An 18520-nucleotide genomic window follows, 5' to 3' on the forward strand; every position below is an offset into this window, starting at 1 on the left:
CTGTAAGCTGAGATACCTACAAGCAAGAACCATTTAAAATGCAACCTGACCACAATCACAAACTATGGTACAAAATTGAAGTCAGGTCTTAAATTTTAACTTGCCATAGGGTGCATGTCCGTGGGAAGTTTTCATGCCTGGCAATCAATGATGGAAAAATGTAAAACAGGATTTCAGGAATTTATTCTTGGTATATATTAAGATTGTAACAAAACATTTGAATGTTATGGAATCAGGATCAATCCTTTTACTTTCAAGTATCATCAATCTGCCTACTATATCCTATGAGCCTTATCTTCTTTTAGAAACTTTACTACAATTAAGAAACACAATGCCAACAAAGAATTTTATTTCAGCACAACAATGTAATGAATTATTATAATAATACTGTATGTATGGAGAAAACTGGAAATGCTTTAATCATGAGTGACAAACTGAAAAACTATGACACTGCTGTAAAAGACAATTCCAGCTTTTAATTTACTTTTATCAATCATTGTACTTATGCAAATGTACCATTTTAACATTTTTACAATACAGGTCTATTTTAAACAGGAAACTTGTCCACATTTCTAGATTACTACTGAACAGTCATAATTACATAATTTTATATACCCGTGATTGAAAGGCCAAATTTTCCGTATGTTTTTGTTTAACAGTTTAACACCTTCAAAGCATAACATAAGAAACTGCATAGAAAAACAGGAATTAAGATCCTTGGTGGCTTACGTTGCAAACTGTTCACTTCTTAACTGACTACAGCTACTCAACTGTATTTTCCAGAAACTGAGCAACTAATTACTATTAAATATAAACAAGAAATTAAACTACAGAAGTGCATCTGATGATGAAACTCAGAAGGATACTTATTTACCAGAGTTTGTTACTTACACACTTAAAATAAAACAATTTATACTATGATCTTACATAACATTAACATCACCATTTGGATACATTATAAATCTTCAATTCCTTCCTTATCTCTCCGTTCAAAGCTATTTCAGCTTCTGACATGTCACTCCAGCAAATGGGAGCTGAAAACAGTGTGCATGTGTCCTGTGAGGCTCATCTTACATATGGGTTCTAATCTATTTTGTAATAGGCAAAACAACTTACATTTTATCTGGATAGTACCAACTGTAACTGATGGTTAACCTTTAAAGGCCTAGCATCTTTTAAGAAATGGCTCTGGTATCCCTAGTTGGCCCACCACACACTTGAATTCATGGTGTACATTCCATCATGTAACATGAGATTGTGATCTTCTATTGAGTTATCCATGAAAGTAATGTCAGTGTACTCTGAAAGAATGACTGTACAATGTTGATAAATTTTGATGTCAAAAGGACCCCTTTCTCTTCTTTTATAATTTTTTTTACATAACCTCCCTTAACAATTAACAGCTAAGTGTTGAAATTATATCACATTTGGCTATGCTCTGTAACTTTAAAAAAAAAAAACACTGAGCACAAGTTTGCAAAGAGTTTCAGTAACTTGATCTGAAAGGGTATAACTGTACTACTGATTTTGCACTGATAAGCAGTACTGAAACATTTCAATATATTTTTTATTTACTTGTAGGCTGATTATAACATTATTTTTACAATGCAGTTCCAAAGACACACATTTGTGTGCTTCACTTAGGGATTCTTTAAATACTTTGTTATTAATTTTCTGTATAATTTATGATTTCATCGAAGCAACAAACTCTGTAAGGGTTCATGTCCTTTACTGGCATGCTAGTATGTGCCTGTTCTAAGTTAGTGGTTTATTTCACCGTACCTTTGTCATTGGTGTGTGGTCTACTGTTATGGACAAATGTCTGCTGTGTATTTGCATTAGTTTCGTATTTACATAACAAAATGAATTAACAATATAAAAGGAGCAGGTACCTTGTAAAGTCTCTGAGTGAAGAAAATACAGTACAAAGACTGTATCTAGATCAGGATTCAGGAGAGAAGCTTGTACATGAAAAGTGAACTTTTTGAAATATAAATTTTATCTGATTCAAAAGAGAAATTATCATAATAGCTTTCAGATGGTGATACATGGAGAGCAGTAGTAATAATATTAGACAGGTAGAATGATTTATAAGCTGCAGTGTTGGGCATCAAGGTTTATTCTTATTCCACTGAATACCAAAAACTTTTCCTCATATAGTTTCTGGTCACATTATTGGGGAAATCAAATCTGTACTGCTGTTAGTATGGAATTATTCAAAACACTTCTGTTCATATTTTAATATTATGCTGATAATACAACCATTCCCTGCCCCTATATGTCACCTAGAAAGAAAAGCATGACTTTCTGTGAAAGCTGAGATTATGTACTTAATTCATGATACTTTGAGGTGCACTACAATTGATAACCTCTACAACTGGAAAATTCCTTATTGTGACAGTTTGGCATAACAGAAGGAATGCCTTAAAACTTGGGTTGTAGGACCCTGAATAGAAATAAACGAGATACTGTATGTAGAGATCACAGAAATGTCACAGCAGTATGTTGGAAAGACAACACAGGCAGGTACAGCTGTAACCAAGGGGAATTTTTGGTTTGAATACTCAATCCTCTGAAGCAAACTACCAACACACAGGAGCTATGTTATTATAAGTAACAGGATGGGCAAGAGGTGCGGCATAATTTGCATAACTTAAAATGAACAAAAAAACTTTTTAATTGTCACAAATTATTTTATAACACAGAAGCGGTATGAAGAGAAATGACCTATTTGCAATTACGAAACAATTTGTTTGTGACCTTTTTCTTGCAGTGGAAGACAGGGTGTAAATAGAATGGAAATACAAGGCAGAAAAAATCGGTCCAAAATCATCCCATTTGTCCCATCTGGAGAAAATGTACATGAACCACTAAGCATTAGTGAATACTGTTCTGAGGCCAATGGTGATGGACTATGCACTTCTATGTGTTAGAAACTACCAAGCAAAGTTGACCCTCAAATGGCTGTATTATGGGAGAGAAAAGCTGTTGGAACTTATCTTTGTGTGCATGTATAGCGGGAAGAAAAATTCTACAGCTGTTTGATGGAAAATAAATGTTTACATGCTGCATTAACATTTTAAGGTAAATACATTAATATCACACAATTTATAAAATATTAAGGTAAGGTAAATTCTTCTGAACAAAGTATAATTTATTTCATTGTTGTATGTGGGTGAAACAAATTCACTGTTTTTTAAAAAAACAAGCAGAGCATAGTATAACTGTAGGATTTAATTTGGGCCAGCACAGGATACAGTGCTTTAAAGGCTCGGTACTTTAAAGGTTAATTTTAGACCCTTGCCTTACGAACAGTATTGCTATTGAGGTACTGCAACATCCTTCACCTTACACTCATTTCTCATCATCCATTTTTCTCCCTTGCAGTGCTGTAGATATGATGTTAATATTTCATAACAAACACGTCACATTCACAAGACAATGCCATAGCTTCATAGCTCAATAACAACACACTTGCTTAAGAGCTATTGAAATCCAAAGACTTTTGGCAAAATACTATGTTTACTTTGCTACAGAATACTGGTAAAGAATATCCTTAAGTAGGATGAAGCAAATAAAAATAACTTTTCTGAACAAAATGACACTTAATAAAATACTCTGTTAAGAGTATAAAACTATGGAATGATAAAACCTATTACACATGTAAATATTAATGCCCTGGATAGGACATACATTGGGAACTGGTACTGTTAGTATCTATAGATTGGTACCATAAATACTCTATTATAAATAATGATGGTGTAAAACTAAGATAACATGAAGTCATTTATTACTAAGGAAGGCACAAGGCATAATTTTTCCAAACACAAGCATAGAGATGAAATTAATTCACATAAACAAAAGCTCAGTATCCCTTCCTATGTGCACTGGGTATGTTCTTTCCATAAAATTAGATTAAATTCTGCTGTTTCACGTCACACAATAGAAGTTGCATTAAATTAAAAAATGTCATTCATGCAACAACATTGTTTCCTCCCACCTATAATAATTTACAAATTCCTTTTCAAATCTGTATCTTTGAATGTGAATATTTTACTAACTGTAAAAAGAAATAGTTTTACATGTCTAGCACTGTATATTATTTTCTTGCACCAACATTTATTACGTATACAAAAGAAATATTAGTAATGTTTAAAAACACTTTTTATGTACATACAGAAATTATGATGCTGATTTGTAACACACATGATTAATTTTTTGTTTACATCACAACCATAAAATGAGAGGTTATATGACACTCTAGTATCTGTTTAAATTTTCTGTACATTCAGGTCCTACTGCAGCCATAAGAAATGAATGCAAAGATAAAATTATTGTGATTAAAGTGACTTATTGTTGCCTACAGAATTTTGCTATTATTGAAACATTTCAATAACTCATACAAAAAGTGACAACAAGGAGCAACATGAACAAAACCCAAATTTTGTATTTAACTTTTGTCCTTACAGTGAAACTCCAGTTATATCAGAGTTATGGTTTATTTATTGACACCATTTTAATTGCATTAGTTATATAACATCAAAGAAAAGGATGCTCTAAATTGTAAATATTGACATTATCGTTGTATGTTTTCAGATATTAATATCTGCCTGGAGGGACTGAGGGAGGGAAAACAGTCAGTCACTGGGCTCAGAATCAAATCAACTCATGTTGTAGCTTGGATAATACTGTACTACTGTTTGTCAGCTCATAAGATGAACCTACAAATTTGGTCCTAAGAGTAAAATTTGGGGATTGAATCTATAATGCAGTTTTCATGAACAAAAACAGTAAGTTCACTCTGGGTAGGCTGAAATTCCATCCATGCCATTCTATTTTAACAAAACTTGCATATTTTTGGTTAAATTATGATATCACAGACCCAATATTGACATTTCATGTGACCAAGTTCCACCCTGATTTTATATTATGTAATAATCCTTCACAAATAGACTTATAGACAGATACTTATCTCCTGAACTGAAACATCATGTGGAATGTTGTTGTCTACTTGCCATGAGAACCTCAAATCTCACAGACATAGTGTAATTCATGTTTATCTATGCCTGTACAGAACGCTAGTCTGCAATGTTAAATGCTTCTAGATTCACATAACTACTCAATTTTTCATGTTTTATAATTAAATATGATAGACTTTATCAGCATGTAAGATGAAAGAAAACTGAAGCTATTATTTCTAGAATGCATGCAATGCTCATTAGGGGTTTTGTACTTTTTATAATCACTCTTTACACTTTTTTGCACTTACCTGTTTAAGTAAAATATTTATGAATTATCATCAAAATAATCATAAGCACCACCACCACCAACACTTGTAGCAGTTAAGATACATGTTTTTGTATTATCTTTCTTTTATTTAAAAAAACTGATACAGATCATAAAGTCAGTAAGAAAATTATATCCCAAGTTGCACCTAAAATCATCTAGTTAATATTGTCTTATGGACTCTCAAATTTACTGCTACCATATTTATCACTTCTTTATATTGAATTCTATACGTCTTCCATTAACTAAAATTGTGACTGAATGGAAGCACCTACGGAGGTGCAACATCACTCATTTGGAAGCTAACATTTCCCTGATCCTTACAAAAGATGCAAAATTATGTAAATTATATGCTACAAACTTAACTTCTCACAATGAACTTCAATTCAGCAAGTGGTACTAATCATAGGATTTTAGGTTCTCATGGTAATCAGTACAAAGATGGCTGTCTTCTGGGTTGAAGTGTCATGTAGTATGGTGGAAGTCACCAGACTACATGTCACTACAACCCAAAAGACAGCCATCTTTGAATGAGAATGAATTTTCAAAAGATTTTCTTCAGAACAGAAACCTACAATATGTCCATGTAGACCAACTAAGTGAACTTGTATCAAAGTACTATAATTTAAAATACTGATATTTAGGCCTATAACACTATACTCAAAATTAACAGAAAATCAGTACATGCTACATCAAAGCATCTTCACATTTTATACAAACCAGGTAACTCAATTTTACTCTGGGTATGAACATATTACCATGGAAATGCCATTAACATTTAAAAACTGCTTGAATTTGCATCCCCAGGAATGTCACAAGCTATATTCAGCAAACAATGTCCATACAAGCCATTTGTTCTTTCAGCAACAATACATATTATATTTATTCCACTGGGACATTTTTTCTTGCTGTTCATTTTGAAAATTCTGTGAAGTTCATACTTAGGTAAGTTCTAAACTCTCTGGCAAGACTGTTTAGAATTCTTAACTGATATGGTCAGTTATCATTATTTCTGTTACCACTGTAATGTTTAGAATAAATTACAAACAGGCTCTCTCGAGACATTTCTTTAATTTTTGACATGAGTTCTGAAACAGAAATTAAATTTATGCCTAAATATGCATTAGCTAAACAGCAATTTATCTTTAAAAACTTCTAAAAATTCAGGATCTGGAACCATGTTCACACTTTCTTATCAATTTGTGGGCCATGAAGTTATTACCAAGACAATTTACTGAAACTTCATGGCAATTTATTCAAAATAATAGACAAACAGGTTCACATAGCATTCAGTTGTTTCCTTTAAAGAATCTGTTGAAATATTATTTTTATTAACTATTCTCTTAAAAGTAAATATTTAACTATTTCATCATCATACAGGATGATCAGTATTTAAAAAGATGTAACCAGACCACTGGTTGAGAACTCTGAGACCACATAATTTCTTTCTCCAAGTTGTACTAATAATTTTAGAACAAGGGGTGACTTTCTCTGTAATCAGATGTTACTGATATGAGACCAGTACTAATATTTTTATATCCCTTTGATTTCAACAAGCATTTCCCATAGTTTTCACACTAAACACAAATCTTAGTTCACATTAACATCTAATTACAATTACTGTACTCTCACTGTATTTCATCATGGCTCATTATATTCTGCCTGATAATTCATGATACAACAAAGGTAACACTCCCAGATTGTATTATGTTCTCAGGCTATACTCAGAATCACATGAAAGATCAGGAAGCACTTGTGAAACATTTTAACAGTATTTTTGTAACATGAAAAAGTATTTAACTGTTGCAGCTATCATTAAAGATACGGTGTCCAACAAAATAGAGACGTGAAAAAAGACTTAAGCTTGCACCAGTAATATAATTAGGAAGAAATTTGGACATAATGACATTACCAAATGTTAAAAACACAGTGAGAACTGTAAAAACTTGACTTAAAGATAAATATATTATACATAATGGAATCAGTACTGATCACATTTGAAGAAAGAACAGAAACTTGTATCAGATTCTAGGGAACAACACTTAAAGATTATTTTTAAAAACTCATGAAATTTTTTTAAACAAAATGGAATTAAGGCTCATCTTTTAAAACAGCAGTTTATCAAAAAAGAAATTCCCAACATATGATCCAGAGAACAAACAGTTTGTATAAGTTATAAGAAAAGTGATAATTTTATAGTCTTAATTTCCAATTCAAAATCTTCTCATTGTGTATGTATAAATTAAGTGCCTAATGTCTGTTGTTTAATGTTTCTATACACTTTATAAACATTTGATTATATGCCATAAACCTAAAAAGGGTCACCAAACTACTATACAATTTAGTGAAATAAGACATACTTTACTGAAATGTGCTGACAATAAAACAATTTTACAAGACTATCTGTTCCCTTAAAAATATATGAAGTATAACAGCGCAAAAAATAAGATCTTTAATTTCAAAGTATGTTTTGAACAACAGTATACATATTCATATTAAACTCTTTGATGATGTAAAACATTTAAAAGAAACCTTACTGGAAGTGACGGGAGGGGGGGAAAGTATTTAAATATTCAGACCCTACAAATGCAATACTTTAGTAAAACTGTTGCAAAATCAATTGCAGAAATTCACAGTCCAACCTAGTTCTCCAGACAGCAGAATCTCATAGCTCATAATGATATTATGAGAAACCCTGAGGTAGCAGCAAGTAACATTTTTATGCACAAGACTAACACACCGTCATTCCAAACAGAAGCATGAAGTGCTTTTAGAAGCATCCAAGAAATTATTACTTTCAGCAGACTTATGGAAGAATATGGTAAACTTTCTTCATTCATGCTTATTACTTATACACAAGTAAATAAATATAATGCATTAAATAGACATATAAACACTCTGAGAGCAAGAACAAAACCTTACCTACACAGCTACATCATTGCATTCTGAACAACAGCAGTAGCACATGTGCAAGAACAGGGTTAAGTGAGATGGTTCATAAGCGAGTATGCCTTACTGTTGACAGTGGCACATTGCAGACTAGAAAGACAGCATGGCTTACTGAGTTTGGCATCAAAGGGTTAAAAGAGTAATACCACCCTAGTGTTGGATGCATAGAATATATATGTGTAATCTGACTCTGCTACTTCACCATTTGCATTTAAAACACTAGTGCATGGCACCATCAGCCAAATTTATTCCAGGTAATTATATTTTAAATTCAATTTTATTACATTTTACTATGTTAGAAGAGACAGGGACCTTCTAATTTTACTATGTTCTACAGCATAAGGTTTAAAGAATCCCATGATCCTGGAATGTCATATACCTCAGATTTTTAACATTAACATATTTAATTTTATTATGAAATCTTATTTATTTTAACTTTTCCATTCAGTTTAACAGTGTAGACAATACAATATACAAATTCCTCAATATTACTTATTTCATAATGTTAAATCACTCAACAGAAAAACTATAATAATTATTCTGAAAGTCAGAAGGAAATATGACCAGCCTTTGGTAAATAATTTGTTATATACTGCATTTCTTTCCGTGCATGGTACACGGCACCAACACTAGACAAAAACTTACCACAGTTCACAGGTAAATTATTAACGTTTATAATTTTATGACACAAATAACACAAAGATTTACAACTTTCCCCCAAAATATTGCTACAAAAACATTGTGGAAAAGTGTTAAAAGTTATTGAAAATCATTTTACCAAAAAAAATTCAAGTGTGATCCATCCTTAATACAATATAAGAATGAGTGCAACTGAAGTATACATTCTTCAAGAAAACATAAATTGATGAAAGACTCTCAGGTTACAAGCCTCGCCAGGTAGCTGAATGGTGAACAAACCATATCCTCTGCCAATGTTTCCAGAGCAATCTCCCATCAGCGAGACCGCCAAAGGGACCAGATTTGTTACGCAGCAGTCCTGAGGATAAGAGCAGGGATTGCTCTCGAAATGTTGGGAGAAGATATGGTTTATTCACCATTCAGCCACCTGACATGGCTCATAACCCAAGAGTCTTTCATTAACTTCAGTCGCTGCAAAAGCTTCACTTTACACACCAAAACATTTATACAATTTTGAATATGTGCTGTTCTAAATCAATAAAATGCATCAATATATGTAATTTCAACATAAAATACTTAAGTATATGCAGCTTTCATAAGAAAAAAGAACATGCTCAGGTACAATATTCCACAAATGCAGTAAACATTCAATTTGTGTTGTCTTTACAATTACTTAGTGCATGGATATTATAACTGTCTAATTCACCACTTGGAGATCCACTGAACTGAATAACTGTATGTTGTTAAGGCATTATTAAAGTCTACTTTTCATTAATCAATGGCAATATTGCTTGTACCTAAGTATAAAATATCTTGCTGTGTAGATAATGTACAATATGATAAGTAAAACTAAATGGATTCCTTCAGCATATTTATTAAACTACAAGTATTATTATTCAATTCCTTCCACCAGTGTGGCGGCTACTTTGAAAATGTTTTGTTATTAATACAGCTGAAGATAAACTAACATTTCAAGGAATTATGGATTTTAAAGTCTGCTATAAGAACTAAATGATGTCACTTAAATATTTAACGAATATATGATACATTTGCATAAACACAGAACTATTTTATTATTAACATTCTAATCACAAGTATACTAAATAGGAAATGACTAAATTTACGATAATTTCCTTTCTTCAAAGGTATGGGAGGGACATTACAATTATAGGTTATGTATTTAAAAATTATTTTAAAATAAGTTTCATCTTATATGAATCTTTCTCATTTCTTGTACACAGCCAGACATGCTGCAACAAATTTCCAACGCTTCAAATGAAAACACAAAATGGACATCTAGATCTCATTTAAGAACTATTGTGGCACAACAGGCTACAATGACTAAAACGTATGTAACAGTAACATCAAGTCAGAAGAAAATTCAAAGTATTTAGGCCACGTGATTTTATATTGTATAGTTTCCCATGTACACCCCTTCATTACCACACAATGCAATACATGACCTAAGAATTTATGTATGCATTGTAGAGTTGCTCCATATGCTGAAATTCATGTGCTATAAAGAAGGCTAATATGAATCAAGCAATGAAACCATACCACACAGACTAGTGTAGTATTCCAATTCTAAACACTGTATGAAATAAGATTTGAAGTTTTCAGGCGGTGAGTCCGAAGATGGCTGAATTTTGGGTTGTAGCACTGTGTAGTCTGGTATAAGTTTACCAATGTTTCAGAGGTCCTTGCTGCCTCCATCATCAGGGCAATGAGTCCTAATGATGGAGGCAGCAAGGACTTCTGAAACAATGTTAAACTTCCACTACACTACACAGCACTAAGACCCAGAAGACAGCCACCATTGTATGAAATAAGCTGGAAGTGTTCCAAAATAAAGAATAGATATTCTTAACGTATATAAATCGATTTATGAGATTTGTTATGTAGTATTCAAGATTTTAAGTATATCACTGACAAAAGCAATGCAACACCATTTTAAGTGCCTCATTTTGCTAAAAACATACAAATATAAGTATCTATGCAAGATTTCATATAACACCATTGCAAATTTCAGTCATAAGAAGTTTAATGTCTATCATTCAATATTCAAATGCAATGCATAAAATTGTCTTTGAATTTATACAAAAATATGGAAAATTCTTTCCATATCTACTAATAAATGTGATAGGTCAGGTATTACACAAATGTCTACATATATGACCACCACACATAGGGAAGTGATAAAACATTGTGCTCCTAACAATTTATTTTTAATTTTATCCATTGTCTGTTGAGAGTTTTTAAAATGCCTTAAAAATCACAATGTTTCAATGGACATGTGGACCAGTCTTCAAAACACTAATTTTTGAAGGAATTTACAGATTCTCAACAGATGATAGACAAAGTCCAGAATAAATAAATTAGCATCACATTACCATTGCCAGAAACATTCAGAGAAGAAATGTACTCCTATCTGTATGTATTTATTTAATTCTGATGTGCAGAATTAACCATTATGTAAGTTGCTACTACATAGGCAAGGCCAGCTTCTCATTTTATTCACATACATAACCTTCAAGTTCTATGCATAAAATTGCTTCAAATTATTTGTCCTTTACAAATAGTTGCATTGTTTTATTTTAATTCAAGAGACATGCAGAGAGAGGGCAGAAATACTGTACACTGCATAACAACATTGAAAGATCTAAAAATTAACATTGAAACTGGACATAAAATGCAAACACTCTTTGGTGAGATGAGAAATAACAGCTAGGAAAAGATAGAAATTATAACAAAAATCAGTACCACTGCATCAGCAATAGGATATTGAAATAAATGAGACAGAGCTAAATTTTATTTTTGTTAATCAAGTGAGCAGAATACCGAGTCCAGATACAGTGGCAATGAACCATGTCTTCAAAGTCATATTACACCACCAGTAGTATAGCAGTAAAACAATATGCATATATGTTCACTAGGTGAGATTTTTTGTTCTTATGGCAACAAATATTTAGACATCTGTCTTCTGGGATGTTGCACCATGTAGTCTGATAGATATTGACCAATGTTTCAGAGAAGCATCAGGAGGCAGTAAACTCCTCTACAAAGTTGGCTAATATCTGCCAGACTATACATAATTCAACATCCCAGAAGACAGCTATGTTAATGTACATAAAAATTATTTTTGTAGCGCTGGAGTGGTGGTACAGACAACTGATAAGCAGTAAAAGCTGAATTTCAATATTACAAATGTCCAAATAGACATCCCATTTACATAAACTTTGTTTTTGTCCATCAAGCCAATCCCTTTAATTAATATGGATAAAAATAGTTTACACTGTCACCATAATTTTCGATGGGTTTTTGATACTTAAACCCTCCCTCCAACACCCTGCAATGCACCCATAAACATATATATTTGGAATACTGACTCTTCTTTGCTAGACTGTTTTTGGGGTCAATGACTTGTACTTTACAACACGACAGTCTGCAAAGCTTCTCATACTGAGCAACAATGTACAAATATCACTATTATGGATACCAGACTCATTACATGTTACATGAGAAAGTTCAGACAAAATGTTATTTTCAGTTTTTATACATACACTAAACACAGCACACATATGATGGCTGGCATGCAGGAAAATTCAGCCAATTTCATAAGCTGAGGGTAGATCTAAACACCTTAAAAATTATGCCAGTAAAAGCATTACACTTATTGTTAGAAATTGTTCAAAATGACCTCTAACCAACAGTGAAACTAATTCTGTGGCTCTCATTAAGTTTAGATAATGATCTCTCAAGTATGCAAAGGAATTGAATTGTTGGTATAAAGGTGACAGTCTTGTTGGATGCACCACCATGCACTCTGATATCTAGATAGCCATCTTAATATCTATGACCATGAGAACTTAACTTAATCACTTAATCCTATAAACTTTCTAACTGAAATTTCAATAAAGATAAAAATCATAATTAACTCCATGGAGTAAAGTATTTCTTGAGAATCTAATAGTACACTCAGCTAGACAAGAATTCCCTGTGATTTATGAAACCTGAAGGCTCATTACCATGATCACAAGAGCCTGCCACTAGTCCCTATCTCAAGCCAGATTAATCCAATCTGCATCCCCAAACCCAATCTCCCTAACATCCACTTAGTATTAGCCTCCTAGTAAGTAGTCTCTTCTATTCAAGCTTTCCAGCCAAAATTTTGGAGGCATTTCTCATCTCCACCATGCATGCCCCACCCATCTCTTCCTCCTTCATTTGATCACCCTAATAGTATTTGGTGAAGAGTACAAATTACGAATCTTCTCCTTGTGTACTTTTCATCAGTCTCCTGCCATTTCATCCCTCTTACATACAAATATTCTCCTACACACCACACATAAAAAAAGGGGGGGAGAGAGAGAGGGAGAGAGGTGTCTGTGTTCTTCCATTAAAATGACAGACCAACTTTCACACCTATACCCAAGAACAGACAAAACTGTAATTATATATGTTTTAATCTTGTCACTTTTTGGCAGCAGCAAACATAAGACAGAAGTCACACACATTGAAATTAGTATGATGTTATATATTTTGGAGCCCTTCTTCAAAAATAATAGTTATATATATGTTCATCAGGACAATACACCAACATCCCTACAGAAAATTAAATGCAGACTCAAAAGTAAATGTTCAATAAGCATACAACTGAGTGTGTTATGTTCTGCAGGTATAGTATGTTGATTTTTTATCTATAAGTAACTTTGAATCACAAAATTTAAAGACATAATTCATGGAACTATTAAGGTATGAAAGTGATATTCACAATGTTATTCTGGAAAATGAACTAAGAACTAAAACGATTATCACAGAATTCATGTCATTGTGAAAGACAAATAATGAAGAACGCCACTTTCAATAGAAGCACAGTTAATACGAAGATTCTACTGTTGTTGTTGTTGTTTCTTGGTGCTACAACCCGGTTGTGGGTTTTCACCGCCTCCTTTTTCGGAGGTTTCTTGGTCTTGAAGTGTGCATTTATGATTAGTGAGTGACCAGCCCACTGACTCTGCACAATTTCTACTCAATCCTGATTTGTCTGCCAGGCCATCTAGCAGTTAATCAGGACACTTGGGTGAGAAATGGCCGCTGAATTTTGCTTACAAAACATCTCGTATCATGCTCATAAGGTTCTTTTACAAGCCATAAATCAACATCATGAGACGGCCAGCTTTACTTCCCCTCTGCTTCTACTGACTAATTTTAAACTAAGATCTACACTCAGCACGTCATAGCCTGTACTTTCTTTCTGTGTGACTACCTGTATGTTGATCCAGCATTTTGCCATAAATGTCTGGGTGGGACACTCTGTATTTTGCACTCTACATATGGTTCATTTTGGAAAATGTCAGTACATTATGCCTTGTATTCAGCAAACCAACAAGTCAGCCATCAATGCATACTGTATTTTTCACAAGAACATTTTCAAATTTGAGGTGATGAAAATATAATAAAATATGTCACTGTGTTACACTTATAAATTCGCTTTGTGCCGAGTAGTTTCAAACCACATATTTCATGTGTAGTTTCAGACCATTGGTCATTATTCAGATATAAAAACTGTTACACACACAAATTTGTAATTCAGTTACTTCCTTTAATGCAGCCTCACAATGAGCACCTCAATTCATATTTTAGGAAACTAACATAACATTAATTTAATAGTAATGTTTACTTAAATGACTAACATTTCATTTTCACAAGATGATAAACCTCTGGTCATACATATAAGTAGAAATTCAAGACAAAAAACATGTAATCAACAGCATTATTGCAATGTGGTAAATTTAGTCTGCATGTAGAGTTTTCTAAATGCAGAGAATTTGTATGAATTAAAGAAAAAATCAGATATGTAAAAAAATATGTATATAAATTATCAAGACAGGAGATGGTAAAAGGATAATTTACTGGAGGATGTTCCACACAGGGATACTGGCAGAACAACAGCATTAAACATTTCTTCTATACCAGCAGATGATGAGTAACTGGAAAGTTAAAATGGCATGCTAGCATCATTAATACTGCATTATTATGGAAACATTAAACAACTATGAAATTATATGACTGCTAGTGTACATTTATTTTCATATCTGTAGACCAGTTCCATCTATTAGACAATTTCTGCAACCAGCTAGAATTATTCAAAATATGAATGCAATTTAATTTATTATTGTTGAACCACAGGCAGGAATATTCATTTGCATTTCTGTAATCTGGTCAAAGTAAAAACGTTGATTAAACAAAATTATGTATCATGAAATTCTGTTACAAATTAATTCAATATCTGGTTATGAAAAAGAACACAATTTTTTCTTTTTAACTTAATCATACCTTCTTTCAGTAATAACTGTATATGACTTCAGCCATATTACAAATAAGCCATGGTACCATGAGCCAACACCCCCAAATCCTAGTTAATCTCATTCCAACTTATTCACTTATCTGACAATGCTGCCCTTAGCTCATTGTTGAATGATACAAGTACTATGTGGTACATGGATGAATGGGTAGACAAAAACCATGAAAAACCTCAGTCAGGATATCCCATCACTTGGCCATATTTGAACCCAGGGCTTCCCTAAGATGAAGCAAGAGTGCTAACCACTTGACCATAATGTTCAGTACTCCAGTATGGTATAACAGCATGCAAACAATGAAAAGTTTTGGAAGAAAGTCCCAAGGTGTCAAACTGAATAGCACATTAAGTGTAGCCAAACTTCATTTTATAACAAACTGGTCACAACAACACAACATAATGGTAAAGAAATTTATATGCAATAAAATATTGTACTCTGTTGAAGAATGCTCAAGAGTAATGACTAGAACAGTTTCAACATTTCAGTTGTAGTTTACATACTACAATCCCCTTACAGTTGGTTTGCTACAAATATTCTGCCAGTCTTTACACATGGAGTTTTGGTAGTGAGCAGGAGACTTCAGAAGTTGCCCATGTGGTATAATAACATTTGTCCAACTTCAGAAATATCAGGTTATGCTTTAGAAAAGGTATATTAACAATATAAAAACAAACTACCTTGGAAACAATGTAAAACTTCCAAGAAACCAGTTACCAATCCACTTATTTTCTTCTTAAAGTAGAAGAAAATGATTATGACATCAAACACATTGCACTAAAACAAGAATAAAAGAGAGAGGATTGAAAACTAAATTTCCCTCAGTATTTAAGATTTCTTAAAAATTTCAAAGAAAGCCTACCTTGAAACTTACTCTTTATTTGGTAGCTCTTTATAACAGTAATCTTTTATTAAGAAGCTTATTCTGTTAACTGCTCTGTCCTGTGAAGCCAATTAGTTCATTCTTATTGACTCTTGTTCTGAATAATGAAGCCGGAAATATCATATGCTGTAATTATCATCACTTGAAAACGCATTTAGTAGGCCAGAGCAAAAACTGTGAAATCACTTTGAAAGAAGACACACAAAATACTGTAGCCTAACAAGGACTTCACTACAATTATAACTGAAAAAATGTTTGATATTCATAAAAAAGAAACAAGCAAATGCTAATGAATGTGCTATGTTGTATGTCCTACAGAAGAAAACAAGCTACAATATTTTTTAGAAAGTTATCTGACCATATGTTGATGGAATTCATGACAGTATTAACAACAGGGACACCACACAATATAAAATATTCAACTATAATATTATTGAGCTAAATCAGCAATATTTTTAGTTTATAATGCACCAGTACAAAATATACTAACTTTAAACTTATCAGAATGAATGAGAAAAAAGAAGTGACTATACTGCTATTAAAATTATAAAGTAAAGGTGTATCTCATATTTTGTGTGATTTATACAAATTCTGAAACGTAATTTATTCTCAACAAACTATATTTCACTAATAAGCCTGACCCTAACTGGGACTAATACTAATAGTGATAAAAAAATCAGAATGAACTTAAAAATTATTTTGAAAATTGAAACAAACAAATAAACCAAACTAATAATACATCAGTGGCTTAAAATGAGACAGAGCACTATGTGAAAACTAAAATAAAAATCACATTTTTGTTACTGAAAATGAAAGTTATATCCAATCACCTTCAAAGTAAGAATAAGTACATGAATGAATAAATGTGCAAGGTAATGTAATATATTTCAATAATATATTTAAGGTTTAATACATAGAATTTGTGATTATTTAGTATTTAAATTCTCAATGTGGACTTGCTGAAGCATCCATGATCATGATGACTGAATGATAACTAGTTTCTTGTAAATCAAAATGAATGTATCTTGTACATAAATGTTCATTGTTTCAGAATGCCATTTCACTCTAAATGGAAGACTCTCAAATGCTGAATATATCCCCTAAAAACTTGGCAACAACTTAATGAAACCTGTTACAACACAATGAAGAAATCACTAACATTCAGTTTATCTTCACCAAGAAATTAATCTCCTATCATCAAACTGTCAATGCAGCCCTCATCAAAACTGTAACCTGGATGCATGTTAGTAAATTATTTATAGGCTGTTACTATTAAATGTCAATACATACTCAGCTTTAACTTGCACTTCCAATTTGTTCCTCTCAAGAACAAAGAACCAGGTTTTACATAACTGAATCATAATTTATTGTTAGAAATTTCACAGTTCGAACACTGAAACTGTTTATATATTAGGAAGTCAATATATTTCAGAAATCCTGTCTGTACTTCACATTCATTATACTAGCAGTTTCTGCAGAATAAATATTTTATTCATTTTGACAAATTGTTTTTACCTAATTTTTTAAACAACCTAACCATGATTAGAAATTTCTAAAAGCTTAGATGTATTAGCATGCAGAAAATACCAAAAATTTATTCTGTTCATCAGATAATATAATCACTGCCAATAGTATTAGCCTATATTATATTACATTTGAGAATTTGCCCATTAATGAATGCAAGTATAAATATTGTAACCAGATTTAAACGTATCTTTAGATGAAATGAAAATCATGATGAATTCATTCTCCTGCCTTTTGAGAGGGAAAAGTTTTGTGAGACTCAAGTGAGACAAAACAATAAATAGACTTAATTAGTTTATGAAGGATGCTATGTATTAAGTGCATAAAAAAGAAGAAAACTGGAGATGGAATCTAGGTGGTACAGTACTGAATCACAGACAAAATATATGATAGACCAAAAACACATTAATTATTAAGACAGTCAGTATCGAATATAATGCTGAAATTTGTCCAAAACACAAAAAGGATATGTGGCATCCAAGTCTCTTCCTCCATCTCAGCATGACATGACAAGAAAGAGGAGCAGAGGTTCGTGAGTTATAGAGACGAGATGTGATGGTCAAGTTGTGGCATTCTTCAGCTATCTGGCAATAAATGAACACAGTAAGTCAAGATAAACAACGATGAAAAGAAAGAGGGCAGTGAAGGCAGGACATGATTACTATTATTACATAAATACAATAGGCATCTTGTTGTACAATTTTACTCTTCAAAAAGTGGTCAACACATCTTATAAAACCTGTATCAGAGTCAATATATTAACACACCAACAGCTGATGTCACAAAAATCGAAGTACCCACACCGCGTGTTTAGTCACATTTTCCTTGCAGTATCAATAGATGACCTCATAAAAAAGAGAGAGAGAGAAGAAGGAATGTA

The 18520-nt window shown here is 32.4% G+C and overlaps 1 protein-coding gene across 2 annotated transcripts in view; it reads right to left on the reverse strand.

Annotated features, from left to right (window-relative positions):
- Nucleotides 1-332: 332 nt before the first annotated feature.
- Nucleotides 333-18520, reverse strand: part of rl (Mitogen-activated protein kinase rl) — a 124791-nt gene continuing 106603 nt past the window's right edge. Inside the window, exon 8 of one of the 2 annotated variants that reach the window (XM_022059221.2) lies at nucleotides 333-18220. The gene's annotated coding sequence lies outside the window, so the exon portion shown is untranslated. Of the gene's footprint in view, nucleotides 18225-18520 lie in introns of both variants that reach the window. The other variant, XM_022059220.2, reaches the window with a different exon arrangement.

This window comes from Zootermopsis nevadensis, unplaced genomic scaffold (genome assembly GCF_977971745.1).
Source record: "Zootermopsis nevadensis isolate Lab colony 2312 unplaced genomic scaffold, Znev_1.0 Znev_ptg000094l, whole genome shotgun sequence".
In the NCBI taxonomy this organism is placed as follows: Eukaryota; Metazoa; Arthropoda; class Insecta; order Blattodea; family Termopsidae; genus Zootermopsis; species Zootermopsis nevadensis.